The sequence below is a fragment of the Odontesthes bonariensis genome, chromosome 21 (assembly GCF_027942865.1).
Source record: "Odontesthes bonariensis isolate fOdoBon6 chromosome 21, fOdoBon6.hap1, whole genome shotgun sequence".
Classification (NCBI taxonomy): Eukaryota; Metazoa; Chordata; class Actinopteri; order Atheriniformes; family Atherinopsidae; genus Odontesthes; species Odontesthes bonariensis.
The window spans coordinates 3,759,981-3,780,980 of record NC_134526.1 but is presented as its reverse complement, the minus strand read 5'-3'; the positions used below and the strand labels follow the sequence as shown (position 1 = coordinate 3,780,980).

The 21,000-nt window shown below is 42.7% G+C and overlaps 1 protein-coding gene across 1 annotated transcript in view; it reads left to right on the top strand.

The window, feature by feature from the left end:
- The first annotated feature begins 10,348 nt into the window (after positions 1-10,348).
- The window catches only part of grin2ca (glutamate receptor, ionotropic, N-methyl D-aspartate 2Ca), an 86,231-nt gene continuing 75,579 nt past the window's right edge, over positions 10,349-21,000 (top strand). Inside the window, exon 1 of the mRNA XM_075454764.1 lies at positions 10,349-10,778. The gene's annotated coding sequence lies outside the window, so the exon portion shown is untranslated. The remainder of the gene's footprint in view (positions 10,779-21,000) is intronic.

Below are 21,000 nucleotides of genomic sequence, written 5' to 3'. Positions count from 1 at the left end.
CGTCCAACACATCAGCTACGCTTACCAAAACTTCTAAATAGGGCTGGGCGAGTTAACTCGTTAATAATTTAACGCGATGAATATTTTATTTATCGCGGATCCACCAAACCTGGAGAAGGGTACGGAACTTTTACTCGGCCATTTTCATTTTAAAGTTCTTCCAGACGGCGGAGTCGACAGAACCAAAGTCATCTGTAAACACTGCCAAGTTGAATTGTCTTCTCAGCGTAGTAGTTCCAGTCTAAAATATCACTTAAAGGCAAAACACACAACTGATAGCAGCAAGTCATTCAAGGAAACAGACAGTGGAGCGAGGCTTCTACATAAAAACTACAGAAAGATGCTGATGTTAAAAGTGTGTTTGCACAACAAATGTTATGGCACTTTCATTCATATGGCAGCACATTTAAAATAAAGCTAAATGCTAAAAGCTATACACTACTTTTGGATTCAGCTACAAATGTGATTAATCAGGGAAATCATGTGATTAATTAGATTAAACATTTTAATCGTTGCCCAGCCCTACTTCTTAAGTTTGGGAGCATTTTAGCCTGAATACGGCGAATAAAAAGATTACTTGGCGTATCACTGCAGCTCCTCGGTGATGCACGAACATTTAAAGAGAAAGCACGTCGGCCAGTTGAACCAGTCTGACTCGCCTTGGTAAGATTCAAGTAACATTCAAGCCAATACGTTTTGCTTTTGATGTACATTGTACATTTTAAAAGCGTTTTAATGTTATATCTGACAAACGTATTTTATTGGATTGTAATTAATTACATATTTTTTTTATAAAAACACATTTGCCTGTCCTTAAAAAATGTAAAAAAAATTAGGTTTATTTATTTATTTACTTATGGATTTATGTCTATACTGACCGAGCACTGTGCCTAATTGGTTTTAAATTTAGGACATTTTTATTTATTTATTGCATGAATCAGCAGCAAAGTTGAATAAAATATGCATTTTTCATTGAAGTACCCATCTTTCTTGTGTTTATCATCATTTAAGAAAAAATTAATAATTATCCAATTAGTCAACTATTAAAACAGTCGCCCCTATTTTGAAACAAACTCCTGATGTTCTATCAGTGATATCAGCTGTGGTTGATTGCCTGTCCAGAAACACTGTCCCTTAATATCAGTGTGACAGTTTGGCTAATGGGTCTGGATTGCAAACATCTCTCCCTTGTGGTTTGTAATTCGGCGAGTTACTGAATAAAACTAGCATCTGCCTGCTGTCAGGGAATGTGTGGGTTTATCAGTAACAGATACATCAGCTCTGTGCACTCACCGTGATTATAGAGACAAACTAATCTATTGCATGTGATACGGTACATACATGCACTGGAAAAAATGCCCCTCCAAAAATAAGTAAAAAAACAACAAATAAAAGACGTTTTTGCTTGAAATAAGCAAAACAATCTGCCAATGGAACTAGTGAAAATCGGCTTGTCAAGATTTCTTGAAATAAGATGTGATATTTAGGACTTTTGAGATAAAAGTGATCTTGAAATTAGCTTAAAAACCTCTTCAAATGTCAAAAAAACTTGTTTTCAAGACTTTTTCATTTAACAAGATATTCCAGATGTATTGTCTTCCAACAAGTCCCTATATCTGGCTGAAATAGTGCTTGTTAGGCAGTTGTGTTTTATATTAAGTGCAATGAGATATTTTGACTAGAAATGAGACAAATATACTTGGTAAGACTTTGATTTTTTCCAGTTTGTCAGGATAATGACTGGCGTGTGTCAGAGATGAGCTTTACACTGGAGAAAATCTAAATCTTACCAAGTATATTTGTCTCATTGAGTATCTCATTACACTTGATATAAGACACAATTGCCCCAGATATAGGGACTTGTTTTAATACAATACATCTTGAATATCTTAAGTGAAAAAGTCTTGAAAACAAATTGTTTTGAGTCATATTTCACATGAAACAAGCTTTTTTTGACATTTGAAGAGGTTTTTAAGCTAATTTCAAGATCACTTTTATCTCAAAAGTCCTAAATATCACATCTTATTTCAAGAAATCTTAACAAGCCGATTTTCACTAGTTCCATTGGCAGATTTATTTTGCTTATTTCAAGAAAAAACGTCTTGTATTTGTTGTTTTTCTTACTTATTTTTGGAGGGGCATTTTTTTTTCCTGTGTATATAACTTGTAGGATTCTGTTGTCCTGATTTTTTGGCAGTAAAGAGGGAAAATGAGATCAGCAGCCAGAGAGATGATATTGAGGTGTTTACAGAGACTGCATCATTCATCGGGCAACAGGTCTCAGTGTGGCACCGGTTCCAGAAAACACAGATGCTTAATGGCTTAACAGGTTGTGTCCAGGTTCTCAGGCCATGACCAAATGATGGCAGCTGGATGGAAACACCACACAGCCCCAGGACACCCCGTGGACTCTTGGAGAGTCATCGCAGCAAAGGAGGGACAAACTGAGATGCCAGATTCTGTTAAAAACAGTTCAGAGGACCGGGGTGACGCTGTGAACGAGGCTTTTATCTTTATAACATTATTCTATGTCAGAGTTTCTTAGGATTTACACTCCTTTCAGAAGCAGCCAGGCAGGACTGAGGCAAAGAAACCCAGGTTTCTCTCTGAAGAGAGTAAGCCGAGATGACACTGGTCAATACTTGGAGTCGGCTGGGATAAATTTGGCCTCCCTCCTGGGACACACAATGCCAAGTTTGGCCTTTTGCTTTCCTGTTTTCTCCAGAAACTCTTGAAAATAGCTCCGAGCAGTCCCAGACAGACAGGAAGGGAGCGTGGCCCAGATGACGTTTGCTTTGCCGTCTGCGATATCATTTTTTGGGTCAGATGTGCTTTTTTTCTGCCATATTGTCGGATGGAGCAGGAGGGTCGGGCCACAGAGAGAGAGCATATGCCTGCCTTCCCCCTTTGCTGCCGCCCTGACATGTGTTACTTCCTCCTTGCTCGGCCCACCCGCTCAGCCAAAGCCTCATAACGTCACACGGATGCAAACCGACAGCGACGGCGTGCACAATGTGTTCATCTGCAGAGATGAGGACTGGTCAATGCTCATCAGATTTTCTTCTATTTTTAAATATTGCAATTAATAAGACAAAAAATAAAATATCAAACTTTGTGATTATTTACACAGAAATAATCAGTTTGAAGAGTTTCAGTCAGGATTCAGAGCACAGAAGCAGCACTGGTGAAAGTGACCGCTGATCTCCTCGTAGCCTCGTCTTTAAGCTGCATTTGATACGATCGACCACAGTATCCTGCTACCGAAGCTTCAGCATGTTATTGGGATTAAATTAACTGCTTTAAGTCATATTAATCTGATGGATTCCAGTTTGTTCGTGTAAACGAAGAATCTTCCTCACAAATCAGAGTAAGTGATGGAGTTCCACAGGGTTCTGTGCTCGGACCCTGGCATACATTTCCACTGCTATGCTGATGATACTCAGCTGTACTTATCTATAAAACCAGATGAAACCAATCAGTTGGTCAGACTACAAGCATGTCTTACTACTACTACTTCTTTATTTATAAAGCCCTTTAAAACAACAGTAGCTGCGACAAAGTGCTGTACGGACGAAAATCAATAAACATGCAAAATATGGAAAAGACAAACAGAAACAATAAAACACGATGACAGAAGTAAGAGCAAAAGTCTCAACATGTGTTAAAAGCCAAAGAATAAAAATGTGTCTTTAGATGAGTTTTAAAAGTGGACAATAAAGGGGCACTTCTGATATGTAACGGCAAATCGTTCCATAGTTTGGGAGCTAAACACTAAAAGCTCCGTCTCCTCTGAGCTTTAGTTTAGACCTCGGTACCTCCAGGATCAGCTGACCTGAGGCAACGAGCGGGAGAATATGGGTGAAGCAGCTCAGAGAGGTAAGATGGGGCAAGAAGACCATCTAAACTTTAAAAAACAAATAAAAGAATCTTAAAATGAACCCTAAAATGCACAGGCAGCAAGTGGAGAGAACATCTTAAAGCCCTGGATGATTCTGAAGCTGTTATATATGTATATACTCTGGATGGTATTTCTTTGGCTTCTAGTACAACAGTGAGTTATTTTTGACTCACATATTAAACAGGTTTCTAGGACTGCCTTCTTTCACCATCTTCTGGTGCCCACAGATCCCAGCCCAGGATGGGAACTGTGGAGCATGAACTTAATGCTGAAGCTCTACTACCAACTGCATTATCAAATCAAATATATTTATTTATATAGCACATTTCATGTACAAACAATTCAAAGTGCTTCACATAAAATAAAAGCATTGCAGCAGGGAGTGGAAGAAGCATTATACATAAAATAATATAAAGAGAAACAAATAAAATCATTTAAGTGAATTTAAAAACAAGCAACAGTCCAGATAAGTTCAAAGACATCGTGCAGATTTCATGCATAGACACATGAGAACAGAAATGTCTTTAACCTGGATTTAAAAATGTCTCCATTTGGTGAAAGTTTAATCTCCACTGGCAGTTTGTTCCACTTGTTTGCAGCATAACGGCTAAATGCTGCTTCTCCATGTCAACACATCAACTATGAAAAATCCAATAGAACAACAGGACCAACACCTGCAAATGTACTTTAAAAGTTCAGGTTTTGGTCAGACGAGCACAACAATGTAAACTACTCTCCAACTTTGTTGGTTGCCTGTGAACTGATTTCTCTCTGAGCACAACTTCAGAGTCCAACATGAGTACAAAAGAGAAAGAATGAAGCCCGAATGCCAAACATTGAAGGTCAACATCAGACGGGCATTCGATTTAATTTGGAGATCAAAACAGTGCCAGAAACTTGTTCATATCAAACAATAAACCCGGTTATTGGTCGATTAGAATATGAACACAATGCCGGTCATCAGCATTAGATCACATTACAGGCAAAAAAGCCTTTAAGATTTCATCTGTTTTGTTCTAAAACAGCACAAGCCAACTTTCCTTTTTGCATTTCAATAACATCTTACCGCCTCATCAATCCAGGAAATCTAGCTCTACAAGTTGTTGATCACGAGCAGGGGTTTTGTGGACATGTATGGTGTGATGGGGTCGTGAGGCACCGCCTCATCTCTCAGTGCAGCCCTGACAGGCTCATAAAACCCCACTGATGCCCTCCTGCCGCGGAGAAAGGACTCCTTTTTCAAAGCATTCATCCTAAGGGGAGAAACTGGAAGATTACTGGCTGCTGAGTGCAAAAACAGTTGGCAGTTACCTTTGTAAGAGACACCGTCTGCAGCTGAGATAACACATGCAAATGTGACCTGGAAGTGGATAAAAAGGTACAACCGAGATGATTTTGTGCTTTCTGAAAGTCGGCTCTGAAGTGGACAAAAGGAGTGAGGGCTTGAATGATATCACATCAAGAAACAAAGCAAAGCGAATTAGAAATTTCAGGTGAATTTCAGGCTCTTCTTTCTAAACTGTAGGGGGGGCTAGCGTCCCAATCCAAAGATGAAAGTGGAGCTGGAACAGCTCGGGGCAGTGAATCTGTGGCGAGGAGACGAGTCACCTGCAGACAGTCGGCTCGGTCTCGGTGTGTCCTCAGAACCAGCCCGACCTTTCTGGGTGAAACATCCTGCAGACGCAACGACAACACCGAGCCGCTGTGGTCTGAAACGAACCGTCGGGAGAACATGTGCCGGATTGATGGTCAAGGTCAATCAAAGCTGCCGCTTTATTTAGCAGCAGTGAGATCATTCTGTGCTCGTAATTATCATTTTCAACGCGTTTCCACACCTTATCCTTTAGTTTTTTTATTAAACATATTTTTATTCTGATTTTTCATTGATTTAAACATTGACATTTAAACATGAACATTATATCCCCATGTGGCAATAATATATATATATTTTTATTAATTTATTTTTATTCTATTTTATTTATTTATTTTTAATATCATTAAATAATAAAAAATAAATAAATAAATAAAAATATATTTTCATTAAAATATTAAATAAATATTTGTTTAATTATTTATTTTTATTTATTTATTGTATTATTAAATATTATTAAAATAAATAAATAAAATAGAATAGAATTAAAAATAAATAAACAGATAAACATAGAATAAAACAAACAAAATGATACTAATGTAGATAAATAATAATTAATAAAACAAAATTACATTCCAATAGGGTCACAGCAGTGCACACATTGCAGAACTTGTACAGTTAATCACAATTCAAGGTTGTGAGTTTCCAGAAAGTCCAAAATTCTTTTTCTTTTTTACAATATATGTTAGTCTCTCCAAAGCGAGACAGGACATCAGTTCTTTTGTCCACATTCCAATAGAAGGTGTGTCCATACTTTTCCTCAATAATGCAATTATCCTCCTGGCTTGTAAGAGTCCAAAGTCGATGAGCAGTGACACAAAGTTCCCAGTAAACATATTTTGGCTCGCAATGGAACTTTTCTTCCAACTATGAGGCCGATACAATGTAATACATTTTCCAGAATTGGTTTATCTTTGAACATTCCCACAAACAATGAAGCCTTATCCTTTCGTTAGTTTCATCAGAGCTGAGAGCTGAACGTCGGCTGTTTTAATCAGAAAAGAGAGCAACAACTGCCCGTTTCTGCTGGGCAACGCAGCAAGTTGAGCAACAGATTCATTACAAACTACTTCATCAAACACTTTCATATTTTACATAAACATCTGGAATATTTTGACAATATTTTTTTAATCATTTGATTGTGGTGGAAACTTTGAACCGAAATGACTTATGTGAGTACAAAGTACAGAAAGAGCCAATCGAAGCAGTTCTATGGGAGAGCAATCCAGCTTGCTGTCAGCTTTCATAATGAAGAAATGCAACTAAAACAGCAAGCTAAGCATTTAGGAGAGGACAATCATGACACCGGAGCAATTATGAAGCCGTGTTTTCCACTTTGTACAGAGCAGCGGTCTTACCACCCAGGTGGGACATAAGATTCATGCAATTAATCAATAAATATCTGCACGATTTGTTGAAAACTGAATTCCTCAACAGGAAAACAGTCACAGAGGACATCTAAACTTCCAAACTATTTCAAGTAATGATGATAATAAAACTGGAAAAATGCTTGGGGAAAGTAGAGCAAAAACAAATTGGGTTGAGCAACAAAAATAAATGTGGGTGTAATTCATTATGGCACCTTCCAGTGACCCACAGAGGAACGTCAGCAAACTCAGTAAAAGGAGAACTGGTCCAAAGAGTGTGTCAGAAGGAAGAGTGTCATGCATAAAGAAGTAGCTTTCAGGAGAAAACGAGGTTCGGTTCACAGCTGAAGCTGCAGCCCTGCGAGCTCTGATTACTAATGAGGGCAGACAGGGCTGACGGGTCCTGGCACCGATATCATGACTGATTTACAGTCATGCATCTGTACGGTTGTCATTGCTTTCATGCATTACCCGCAGATAACCCCAGGAGATGTATATTCCAGGCTCTTTCCAGCCAATCCAAGTATACAAATAGCCATTTCTTTTTTTATTTTTGGCTGAAACGCAACTCAGGGAGAAGAAATCTCTATGTTCTCCTTGATTGAGAGAGTTTAATAATCACCGGAGTACAAACAGCCGGTGATATTACAAGCAAGCCAAGCACAAAAAGCTGCTGCTGCCTCGGTTTGAGCCGGCCAACACCGTCCTGCACAGTTCAGAACAAGACCTCGACCTCCGGCCGTCCAGCAGAAGCGGTACAGCCCCCCCCCACGTGGTGGAAATGATTGTAAGAGTTTCCAGAAACAACGCTTTCTAACTGCAGTGTTTTAACTGTGGCTCACACGGGTGCAGCTTCACCGGGGACACATATGGCATTAGATTATATCAGCACAAACAGTGCTGGCTCACTTCACAAATCTTGGTACGCTGCCCGGTGTTCTGAAAGTACACATCTGAGAGTATTTTGAATTTCAGTGAACTTGCTGGGATACAACTAGACAACATGCAAGTGGTGTTATTATAATGTTTTAGTCTTTTACACCCTGAGCTCGAGTCTACAAACTAATCGAGGATCAACGAGTGTCGCCTTTACCCTTCATCTGAGAGAACAAAGAGTCTTATCATGTCAAATAAAAGACGATGGAGCTGCCATAACAAACTTTTCAGCGTATGCATTTGACTGTAATGTGACAAATAGTTTGTACGGCAGTGAGTTTAAAAATGTAAGAACTAGCGCTGGGCGAGTTAACTCGTTATTATCGCGTTAACGCATTAATTCTTTAATGCCGATAAATATTTTATCGCGCATTAACGTATGTTTTTTTATTTTATTTGTTTTTTTAATTAAAAAAAATAAAAGATTTAGAGGGCTATTGTTCCTTTAATGGAAAGGAATGTTCAGAGAGACAGGAAGCAGGGGGCAGAGAGAGGGGGAACAACACGCAGCACAGGGCCCTCCGATACGGGACTCGAACCGGGGCCAGCTGCAGCGAGGACTATACCCTCTGTACATGGGGCGCCTGCTCAACCCACTACGCCCTGTTTTATTATTTATTTTATTATTGTAAAAGTCTGTCGCTCACAGGCTTTTATTTTGTAAAAGTCTGTTGCTCACAGGCTTTTATTTTGTAAAAGTCTGTCGCTCACAGGCTTTTATTTTGTAAAAGTCTGCTGCTCACAGGCTTTTATTTTGTAAAAGTCTGTTGCTGTCTGCTGTGGAACAGGAAAAGAAAGTAATCGGCGGATCCACCAAACATGGAGAAGGGTACGGAACTTTTACTCGGCCATTTTCATTTTAAAGTTCTTCCAGACGGCGGAGTCGACAGAACCAAAGTCATCTGTAAACACTGCCAAGTTGAATTGTCTTCTCAGCGTAGTAGTTCCAGTCTAAAATATCACTTAAAGGCAAAACACACAACTGATAGCAGCAAGTCATTCAAGGAAACAGACAGTGGAGCGAGGCTTCTACATAAAAACTACAGAAAGATGCTGATGTTAAAAGTGTGTTTGCACAACAAATGTTATGGCACTTTCATTCATATGGCAGCACATTTAAAATAAAGCTAAATGCTAAAAGCTATACGCTACTTTTGGACTCATTTTTGGATTCTGCGTACAAATGTGATTAACCGTGATTAATCAGGGAAATCATGTGACTAATTAGATTAAAAATGTTAATCGATGGCCAGCACCTAGTAAAACCTAAGGTCCAAAGACAAAAGTTAAGGGTGCGAAAGGCTTAAACCAAGCATGCTCAGGGGGGACAAACATGAGAACTTCAAGCTGAGGGCTGATCAGATCAGGGCTGAATACTTCTCTGGCTGAATGGAGGATAATCCCTGCAGCCAGGTTCCAGAATCTGTTGGAAAAGCCAGACACCAGAGACCTGGAGGCAGGTTCAGCAGATTACTGCCCACAGGGAGCCCAAAAACCCAGCAGGACTATGTTAGCGCCCTCTGGTGGATAAACTCTGCCATGGCAGCACAAGTTTCAGTCCCATGTGCTTATATTCCAGATAACAGGTTGATTAAAGTGGGCCAGACGCTGCCATGTTCTTTCTTAAAGCAGAAACATACAAAAAAGCTCAAACTTCATGAAATGAGCATGAACGCAGGAAGGACGAGGTGAGCACCGACTCCGTCTGTCCCACAGAACCTTTCAAGGACAAACCTGTTGAGACGTGAGCTGCACTGAGGCAGACGAGCCGGGGCGCGCATGGAGGGAGCCGTGCAGATTAAATAAAAGGAGAGACGAGGCACCAGACTGTGGAGGCTGGAAAAGGGACCGTGAGATATGTCGAGAGTTGTAGGACGGCAGAGCGAGAGAAATAAACGGGAGGGGAGGGGAGGGAGGGAGGGAAACAGAGGAGGGAGGGAGAGGGAGAGGATAAATCCTTACTACATAATGATTAGAGCTCACAAGCCTTTCCTGTGACATGGAATGTAGGAGTCAGGATTACAGCCAGAGGAAAAGCTCTCATCCGTGGTGGGAGGGGTGCAGGTAGGAAACATTTCCACCAAAAAGTGAAGACGAGAACAAGCAAACAGAAAGGTGTGTTTCTCAGGAGGCCGTCAAAGAATCTCCAAACTCTGGCAGCTGACTCATATCTGCACCCCTGCTCCAGCCATCTGTCGCCGGCCGCCCGGATCCTTCCTCAGAGTCTCGTTTTTGATGGAGTGGCTGCTCGAACCAGAGGAGGGCAAAGGAGGAAGGCTGGGAAGTGGAGACCAGGGTCACCCTGCAGAATCTGAGCCAAAGATGGAGTACGTGCGTGCGTGTCTGAAAAACTTGACGATGCGTTCTGAGCTCACATTTAACAGGGTTTAAGTTCGACCCGAGTCTCATCGTCCAGACAACGGAGGAATTATCTCTTCTCCAGAGGTGAGCAGCTGGCGAAGACGGGCAGTTATGCTCCTCAAAGCATTGTGGGACATCTCACCTGAAAGCCTTCTCCTGAGGTAGCCGGGACATTCAGCCAGGAGCACAAGTGCATTTGTTAATTCGTCTTCCTCCTCCTCCTCTGGCACCTGCTCACCTCCATCACTTCTTCCTCCTTATTTTTTCCCCTCCTCCCTCTTTTTTTTTTTTTTTTTTTACCAGCGAGTGATAATGTGACCTTCTGCCAAAATGCTGGAAACCATGCCACCGTCGCAGCGGGCTCCACTGTTGCTGCTACTGAAATAGACTCAAACAAGTGCAGCGAGAGGAAGAGGAAGGGGAGAGGGAGAGGAAGAGAAGAAGGGGCCAAAGGGGAGAAAAGGAAAGGAGGAGAAAGGAGGAAGGAAAAACAGAATAACTGGAAGAGTGGACGCGGGACGAATGGTGACGAGGAGCCAGGGCTGGATGTGGATTGCCAACACAGGTAAAAAGATCAGCCTCATCCATCACTTACTGCTGCTCGTGTGTGTGTCATCTATCACTCCATTTAAAAACATTTTTAAAAGCTGAGCGCACTGAAATGTGTTCTGCTTGTTTTCTGCAAACTGTGTTGGGAGACTGTCTGTTAGTTTTTTTTTAAAGTGGCGTCCCCTTTTATCGTCTTTGTTCTGTCAGTCAGAGGAGAAATTATCAGAGCGCAGAGGATCGGATCAGAAAAAGCAGGACCCCAGCAGAGTCCTGGGTGTGACGGCGCGCTGGGCTTTTGTGCTCGCTGTAGGTGTGTGTGGCGGCTTTAACTGTTGCTTTAACTCACCCGGCAGCGGGGAAGATTAAGCAGAGTAGATCGATGCATCGTTGTAAACAGTCGGAGCAGCTGAGAGGGGCTTTGATGCCGGACCTCGGGGGGGGGGGGGGACTTTTTAAGGTCCCAGAAAAACGAGGTTACGCTCATTACTGAGGGCTTCGCTCTCACACTTTGTGGACACAGAGCAGCTTATTGCTTTTTTTGTTTCCTCACATAGAACAAGAAGTAGTTCATAACTCTGTGGCCCATACACGCTTGTAGGACTGGATTAATTGTTAATTGATGTATACACATAAAAAAATGGCCCTTAATGACACCAAGGTCACATGTCACAGAAAGGTAGAGCGGTTGGAAGAGGAGGACTACGACGCAGCCGCCTCTCTGGCCTCCGCAGCTGTGTTTGGCCGCTTCATTACGACTGTAAACCAGATGTCAAACTGATAAATAATTAAAGATATTTAGTGACAAACAATGCTGAGGTCTGGCCGGAGGGAAAAATCTATAATCCTGTTAAGACGTCACTGCCTGGCGGTGGCTCCCAGCCTTACGTGTTATCCCAAAAGCAAACATGAGCCCCATCGTGTTTTTAACTGTTTAAGTAGCAGAATTTAAATTAGAGGTTATCTCCATCCTTATTGCTAATCATCTTTCAAAAACTTTGGGGTTTGGACCCTTTAAATGTCATTAAATACCCTTCTTTGGTAGATAAAAATCATGCATTCCACTCCAGGTCAAAGATAATCTGTTTTCCTTCCACTTGTTTTACTAGAGAAGAAGAAATGGGAGAACGGGCTGAGAAGCACTGCAGCGCCAGTTAGGCACGTGAAAAAAGGCTGTTCATTATGTTATGCCAACCATATCCTGACTCCAGTAATTGGATGTATGTGAGAGTAATGCCAACATGCAAAATGCACATGCACGTGTGTGCGTTTGCTGCAAGAAACCAGCGCGACATTGGACCCAATCGCAGGAATATCCCTGCACACAACCGGCCGTGATGGAGGTTCTGCTGCGGGCCGTCAGGCTGAGGGAGCAGCTGATCAATAACAAGCCGTTTTGTTTTCCTTTTCTAACCCTCTGCATTAATATGACACAACTTAATTATCTAAAACCGGTCCCTGAGTTCTGATCTTTGACTCAAACGTCCACAACCAGCGCAGTGACATCACATCTGTCCGTCGGCTTCTGCTTCGTCAGAGTCTGAGCGAACGAGCTGAGACGATGCAGACCAACAGCTGTAAACCTGATTATGCCGGTTGCAATTTGATTATCCAGAACCGAGTGATAACTGCCCCCAGCAGCAACTGGTAGCTTTATAACACACACACGGGGGGGGGGCAGGTAGCTGCAGGCTGAGGCAGCTGTCGTGCTCTCTTTGTTCTGACTTTATTAGTTTAGTTTATTAGCATTGATTCCATCGACTCTCCTTTCTACAGTTTTTATATTTAATCAGTTCAGGACTTCGGGCTGTACAGCATCAGTAAATTAAAGAAGTGGTCCTGTTATTGTGCTTAAAACACTAGGCTCTGTGATCAATTAGTAAATTGAATTATTTCCATCTTTCTGAAGACATTTCGAGCATTTATTGCTCATCTCTACACTTCAAATCACAGCTGAATAAAATCTAAAAGCAAGCAGTTAAAAAGGAACACAGCTCTGCTGCTGTTTCAGGTGAGATATGTACCATCTTATCATGTTTTCATCCTCCATACAGACTGAAATAACCCCCCAGTCTGTGAGTGTGTGTCCAGCTCCAAATGTTCGAGGCACCACACCTCACAGCGATGTCACGGGGAGGCTGACAGGACACAAGGAGCAGAGAGGGAGGGAAAACACAAACAAATGGGCACACATGTGGAAACAACTGCTTCAAATAGATGCAGACGGACAGCCAGTTACACTTATCCAGGACAGGAATGAAGCCTTTACTGCGGGGTGGGAGGGGGGGGGTATCAGAGCGATCCCAAGGTCATGAGAGAGGAGTAGTAAATTCCACTCAGAATCAGGTGATCAGCTGCATCAACACATGATCCATTTCTCACCGGTTTACAGAGGTCTGACAGCGAGACGTTCAGTCCCAGCACGCCACTCCTCAGAGCGGCCTCGAGCAAACCGAGCCGCCCGACGCGGATCTGAGACGTGTGGCGGAGGAATTCTGTGAGGAAGGCTGCGTTGGTCGGTCTTCCTCTGCTCGCACCGGCACAACAGATACTCCCAGTCCATTTATATTCATGCTGCAGCGCCGCCTGCACCGTCCCGCTCCCGTTGAGAAGGAAAACTGACACGCCGTAGGCTGGGAGACGGGGGTGGGGTGAGGGCACTGTCAGTCTTCTACCTCTGGTGGATACCGACACCAGCCTGAGCACCTGTGTGCGTGCAGCTCGTAGCGCAGGAAATTGATTAGCTCTCATCGTTTGCTGCTCGCTGCTGCGTGTGTGCGGCTTGATTTTTTTCCCCAATTAGCCCCGAGCGGTGACACGGCGGGGAGAGTCTCGATGAAGGATGATGACAAAGATACCCTTAAAAGCTAAAAAGTGGACAGTGACAGGGGGCCCGTGAGATGGCTTTCAGCAGTTTGACTTTGCAGGATTCATGTGAAGAAATCAGGCTGAATTATCTGCGCTACAGGCTAACAAAATGTGACACACAATGTTCTGGTGGCCCAGCTGGTGGGGGCAACGCGCGATCGTGACGTAGTTTAGGTTTATTTCAGCTTTCCCCGTCACGCTTCTCCTTTATCACCCTTTTCGGTCCCTCCTGTCACACTCAATCGTCACCTGAAAAGCTGGAAAGATGCTGCAAAAAGAAACTTTTTGCCTCAGACGGCTTCTAGAAGTCATTCAAACAAAGCTCCCCAAGAGGATGAGGAGGCGTCTTCATCGTCCTGGATGTTTTATTTTCTCCAAACAAAAATCAATGCAGCGAAATCTCCGGAGAAAACTATACAAGCAGAAATCTTTATGACGTGCTCTGATGGCATCCAGAGGGATCCTAAATGTTTTAGCTGGAATTAGAGGGGGCCGGGGCCATCTTTACAGATTCTGTCAAACCGTGTCCATCAGTCAGTTATCCAGCAGAAAAACACTTAAAGCAGCGATATTATCCCCTCATTGGTTTTCTTTTCACAATAATTCCCTTCAACTGTTGTGTCAGATTAGAGTTGACATCGATGAATGCAGGCAGGAAGCAGTTTGAGTGTGTAATACGAGGCTGCCATCACAGGAAGTCCGGTTCCAGGATTATTTTAGGCTAAACCAGGGACAGTTTGCAGTAAGACTCCTTTCAGAGAACCGACCCCAGAGGAAAATGTTCAGGGAGACCATGAATCCCCCAGAGTCTGTGTGAGGTAACATCACCAGCGGAGCGCTTTGAGAGAGATGCTGCGTTCACTTCGAACGTGAGAAAAACCTCACGTGGTGACAGACGTTTGTCAGCAGGAGACTTTATCTGATGCAGGAACTGACGACGAGCAACAACAAAAAACGTCTTAAGTCTGAGACAGAATTAGCTTGCTAGTTGAGATGGATTCCAGTAAGGAATTCGTAAGGAAAAAGCATTCGATTACTCGAGTTATCGCTGGAATAAACAACAGAATACTCTCTAAATCTAAATAATCTTGCGCTGCAGCCCTACTTCTACATCTCGACTCTTTTCTGACGGAGAAAACGGATGGTTTGAGAGAGAGGAGTCATGGAGGCCATCTTTGAACAGAGGAGGTGGTCTCGGGTATCACCTACAGAGCAGCATTGTCTCTCCTCCTCACACCTTGGATCCTGTGACCGAAACAATTCAGAGGTGATAATAGCCGCTTTCGGACTGTAGGAACCATTGGCAGTTCTAATAACCTTTTAATCCGCGGGGCCGTTTTCTCCCGTGTTCGGACATACAGGAACTCGGGGCTTTCTCCCTTAGTTCCTATAACTATTTAGCTCCTTCTCCAAGGTCGGGTCTTTTCATAGTTCTATAGAACTAATCTGACAGAGGTGTTTGGTGGTCCGTAGCTACGCCCCATGTCATGCTATCACGGCTAAAATGTTTCCCGGCGGGTGTTTAATAAGTTAAACTTACACTGGTCTCATTTGTCTGCAGCGCTCTGCTCACCTTTCTTCCTTCATGAAATAAAAAAGTATCTCCTGACTCTCTTTGTGAGCTCTTACAGCCTCGATATTAGACGCCTGATGTGATTGTCCATGATTAATATCACCATCATGCAGACCGTAAACACAGTGGCCTCCCTGCTCTCCATATTAGCTTCTTGGTGGTGTTTTTTCTACTCTCCTTATTTTTACCGTTTTGTTTTGTGTTTGAATGTAGCGCTAAACGGCTAACGGCTAACACGTCACTGAAGCAGACAGCTGCGCGCGGCGCATCAGTCCCTATCAGGTCCCGACTCATGTGCGAATGCAGACTGAAACAGTTCCGCTGGGGAAGGATAGTTATCAGAACGAAATTCGAGGAGGGTAGTTCTGATAACTACTTTCTTAGAACGGTCTGTCTGAAAGCGGCTAATGACTCTAACGACATGGGGGGTCACTCAGTGGGGTCACATGGCACTGAAAGGATCGGATTATTGGCTAAATTACAATCAGATTGAGTTATTAAGTGCATGTAGACACCTTAATCTGACTATAAATCAGAGATAACTGGGTTGAAAGTCACTCTAAACCTGCTTGTAGACGCTGAAGCACGTGGTGAATCAGACTTTGCGTTCTGCGCATGCTCCAGATGTTTTCCCGGGGTCGTGACCCGGAAGTCAAAGGAGACGATATTCCTGTTGTTGTCGCCGTCAGAAAGAAACAAACAACGCGATGGAGAATGCTCCGTTGGGCATCGAGTTTGTGCAACAAGCAGCTCATCACAGACCAAATGTAGAGGGACGTAGCTTCATCTGGCTCTGCGTTCTCCATCTTTCTCCAATGCCTGAGTTTGTTGTTGGTGGTGAAGAGGTCAACAGGAAGTGGCTCTATTAGCAACAGTTGGAATGGGTACAGCGCCACCTATCATACCAGGGTATGACACGCTTTGTGCCTCTGATTCCATTCATTCACCGCCATATATCCAAGGAGAATTACCCTAATAACTCAGTCTGATTGTAATTTAGCCAATAATCTGATCCTTTCAGGGCCATGTGACCCCACTGAGTGAGTTGGTGCTGTTGAGCTGCACAGAACTGGTTCTGGATTAGGCTCTGACTCCAAACTCTGTCCCAGAAACTTAAGCCACTGCTTGGAGTTTTTCAGTTAAAATTCAGTGTTTCTTATGAAATTTACCGTGTTATTGAGGCCTAAATGATGACACGAAAGGTGCTGATCCACTCAAATATTACAGGTGACAAACATTTACATGAGTTTCTCCTCTCGTTTGTTTATTTTTTATAATTGTAAATTGAAGATTTGTGGCTCATTTGAATGTGTCTTTAATGGCCAGGTTTAGTTTGACTTTCAACCGAGTTATCTCGGGGTCTTAATCCGATCCGATCCAATTTCTTGTCAGATTAAGGTGTCTACATGCACTTAATAACTCATTCTTATTGTAATTTAGCCAATTATCTGATCCTTTCAGAGCCATGTGACCCCACTGAGTGACTTAGGAGCCCATACTCCCAACCATTTGGTTCAGAACCGAAGAAGTCTTTCCGATGAGAGGTGAAACGTCTTTAAGATCCAAGAAGAAGTCCAGTTGCCCTTATTCAATCTTCATCAACACACGTTAGATACCGACTATTCACTGGTCACTTTATATTTTTAAACTGTTTTTTTTAAATAGTTTTTAAAGTGTTTATAATTGTATAAACATTTTCATTGCTTTATTATGTCTTGCTACTGGATGCTTTGAATGTCCTTCGGGATCAATAAAGTATCTATCTATCTATTTAGCATGTCAGAAAACAAGCAAAGTGTCTCTTTGAAGCCAAACATCCATAAAAACGGATACAATCTTTCCAGTTCTGCACCAATATGTGAGAAAATGTGATTCATAAGAACTGAGAACAGAGTTTAGATGGTTTTATCTGACACACTGGCAAAAAACTAAAGGGGAGAAAACATCATCAGTGCAACTTAAAAGCAAAAGACCAACCGCAGAAACACGCACACAGCACAGATTATCACCAAAGTGGTGTGCTCATGTGTGGATTAGAGCATGTGCATGTGTGCGTGCGACAGCTGGATCGGCGGCAGGGTTAGACGGGGGGGGGATTCTGGTTAACCAGGGTCTTAAGACTGATCTGTGATCTGCATACGGAGGCAGAGAGGAAGGCTCGCCCCTCCACCAGCCTCCCTGTCGTCTGCCACGATGGGTTTACAGTAAGGCCGGACCTCAGGGTCAAAGTGGGAATATTAATATGAGAGAAGCATGCAGAGGCCTCAGGTAAAAAGTGGATTACACCTGCAACAACCGCTGTAACCCTAACTGCCCTCGCACCTACAATCTGCTCCGTTTGCCCACACGTGGAGCCGGCGAATATATGCACATAAAGATGTAAACGCGTGTCGAACATCTGCCGGGACGAGCTTGTGTGAGAAGCACGGGGGGGGAGGGTCCTGTTTTTATATCTCTATTGTTTTAATGTGGAGCTAACCCGAGTGACACGATGGAGGTTATGCTACACATGTGGATGGGGGAGCTTTGCTTCAGCACTTGATAGGATTTTAAAGATGGGAGTTGTAACCGAGCACAACGAGATAGCTTTCCATCTGTTGTGGCATTTAAACCTCTGACATTATGGACTCAGAAAATCCAGCTGCTCAATTCAGCTCCACTTCCTTTTCCTGAATATTTAAAGAGACACCACCCAGAGCCTTTGATCAGCGGCGTCAATTCAGCCAAAGCTGAGGTACGGCGAGTACACTATAGTCACATGACTACAGTATCAATCAATAAATAAATATACATGCAAATAATCACCACAAAAGTCTGCTATGTAGCTTATCTGTGTGCAAATGCAGTCTCACTCACATAGCTGCTGGCATAACAATGGACTCGTCTCTGTCTCCCTGTTAGCATTAGCGTTAGCATTAGAGTTAGCATTAGCGGCGGAGGTGCTTAAGTGGACAGCCTCGTTAACAGCCTGAATCCCGCCTTCACTACCTGGTCCTCCTTCCTCCGCCGCTGGGGCAACATGGGACCCCTTTTATTTGGTGATAAATAAATCTAAAGTTTTCTGCTTTCTTTTCATATTTTACATTAATTAGCAAACAACAAATCCCGCTAATAACGTGGGGGGGAGGCGTCTGGGAGATACCGCATTTCAAAAGGGAAGATGATACTTAGATCAATTGATTATGTTGTTCAGAATTTCATTTGTAGTTAATTTATATGTATTAAATAATAGAATAATCAATACAAATTGACACAGAGTAATTCCATAAATTCATTTAAAAGAAAAAAGAAAAAAAGAAAAACGAACATATACATTCGTGGCAGCTGCCATACCTCGGCATACCCAATTGACGCCCATGCCTTTGATGGATTCCTCGTGCAGCAACAAGAGGACGTATGAGGAACTTAAGGGCCTGCACGTCCCATCCGGCCCTAAGTCGGAGACATCAGTAAAGATCACATCAGATTTATTGAGATTTCACACAGACAGGTTCTCATCCAACGGCAGATCAATCATCGCTCGTGTCCGGTTCATGCGGCGGCGTCCGTGTCTTAAATATGTCTGCGGCGCCGGCAGCAGAAGTGAAGAGAAAGCGTGGAACAGAAGCTTCCATCTGAGTGAGTCTGCCTCCTCTGTCCTCAGGGGTCAGAGGAGGCCGATAAATCACGGCTGCTTCAGACTGCAAAGCCTCCGCACCTCACCAAGACGACGACTGGGTCTGACACCGTTTCATACGGCGGGCGGCCATTTATCACACGGCCAGCGAACAGACAGCTGCTCCGTAAAGACTGGGAGTGTAAATCACCAGGCCGGGTTAGGGATGGCCAAAAGAAAGGGAATTTAGTGCCGAGTCCCGACCTTGAGCCCGGAAAACAGACCCGGGAGTCTGATGTGGTTCAGCTGAGGTGTCGGATGGGCTGCGTGCCCCCCCGCCACCTCAGTTCAGAACCTTTTAACCTCTTAGCATGAACCTCACTTCTCTCTGCTGGTGCTTAATGCCTAATTAGCATATGTTCACACAGCAGAGCATATCTAATGTCACCCAGCTATTATGCAATGGCTGCATTAATGTGTTCACAATATGCCACAGATTAGCCGTTAAGTCTCTGTTTGCAGGACATTTTGTCACAAAACTGGGTTTTTCTTAATAATCTTAAATATTCACGACCTTTGTTGCATTTTTTAAAAGGTGTAGCATGTGTGAATGATGGAAACATGTTCAATTTAAACTAATTAAACATAGAAGCCAGGCAAGTTAAGCTAATTAACAGATTTTTCTGCTAATCTGCTACTTTGCTGTTGCTTCTTCTTCTTCTGCTCCAGCAGCATCGGTGACTCAGTGATGTCACACTTAATGAGACTTTTCATTGTTTTTAACACAAATAAAGAGGCTTAAAAGAGAGAATAAAACCAGAATGACCTGAAAACATGAGCACTCCAGATAATTAAGAGGAGACATCATCAGTCTGTTTGGCAGGTGATCTGTGGAGAGTGAAGCTTTGCGAGTGGAATAAACAAAAAATGAAGCGGTTCTGGTAGTTGGTGGCACGAATGCTGGTGATTTATTAAGCACTCCGCTGTCCCACAGAGGTTTAAGGCCTCTCTATTTGTTTGCTGAGGATTCCTACCTGCCAACGTGGTTCCAACACCTAACTTGGAACCACTTCTTTCTGTTTGGACCGTCAGTTTCCACTGAAAATGGAGCTCCAGTCTCACATCGGGGACTGGGTCGGGGTTATGGAGCCCCTCTTATTTCCTGCTGTTTAAGGTTTTAATATCACCAGACGCATTTGTGAAGGCGTTGGGGACAACTGTGCTTCTAAAGATGTTTGCACCTTGTTTTGCTCTAATTATCACAAACACCAACTCCTATCTACAACAGCTGTTAGAAACCAGACTTGTGATATGATGACATCAGCTGGCTGAGAAATAGCTGATAATTACTCTTTCTTCTTTGTTTCTGAGTCGATTAATCAAACAATATATCGTTTCAATTCACTTAACAACTATTTTCTGTTGAACTAACTGACATTTTTGTTAATTCAACAATGACTAATAGCCATATCTTGGTTTTGGTTGATAATTAAAATCATATTTCTGATTATTTTGGTCAGAATTTCTCTTTTCAGCATCAGACTTTCCAGAACTTTAATCAGCGTAAAAATAAATCTGTAAATAAAAGTTTTAAACAAGCAGTTTTTCTGCTGCAGAATGCAGAGCATCAGTTTAATTGGTCAGTGTTTAAAATGATTCACACACTTTGGGTGATTTGCTGGGGGATGGGTGTAAACTATGCTACTCGAATCTACAAAGATCACATAATCAATGTTCTTTAAAGGGTCTGAAGCAGCTGTTTTAGAAGATCAGCTAAATAAATCAGAGAAATTCTAAACTGAAGCTGAATCGGACGCAGTTTCAGTCCATCTTGAGTCATCTTCGTTCTTAACAAATGTCCAAAGTGCAGACCAGGACAACATGGATGATGATGATCTGGCTTAAGTCCGGGGGACTTAATCTGATTCGGTGTTTGTAAAATTATCGGTTCATGTGCAGAGAGGAGTTTAGAGTTAGCTCTATGTGCTAAATGTGTCACAGCTAATAGAAACTATCATTTTATTTGACACAAACTGTCTCAGACTGTGGGGTGTTTCTCCCCTATTCTTCGATCACTGGAAGTATAATAATGATGGATTTAAGGAGATTAGCACGGCTGTATGTTATACCAGTACGATACAAATACGAAACCTTTTCAAAAGGGATAATAGTGACCAGTTTAGGTGCTGATGAAAAACATTTGCT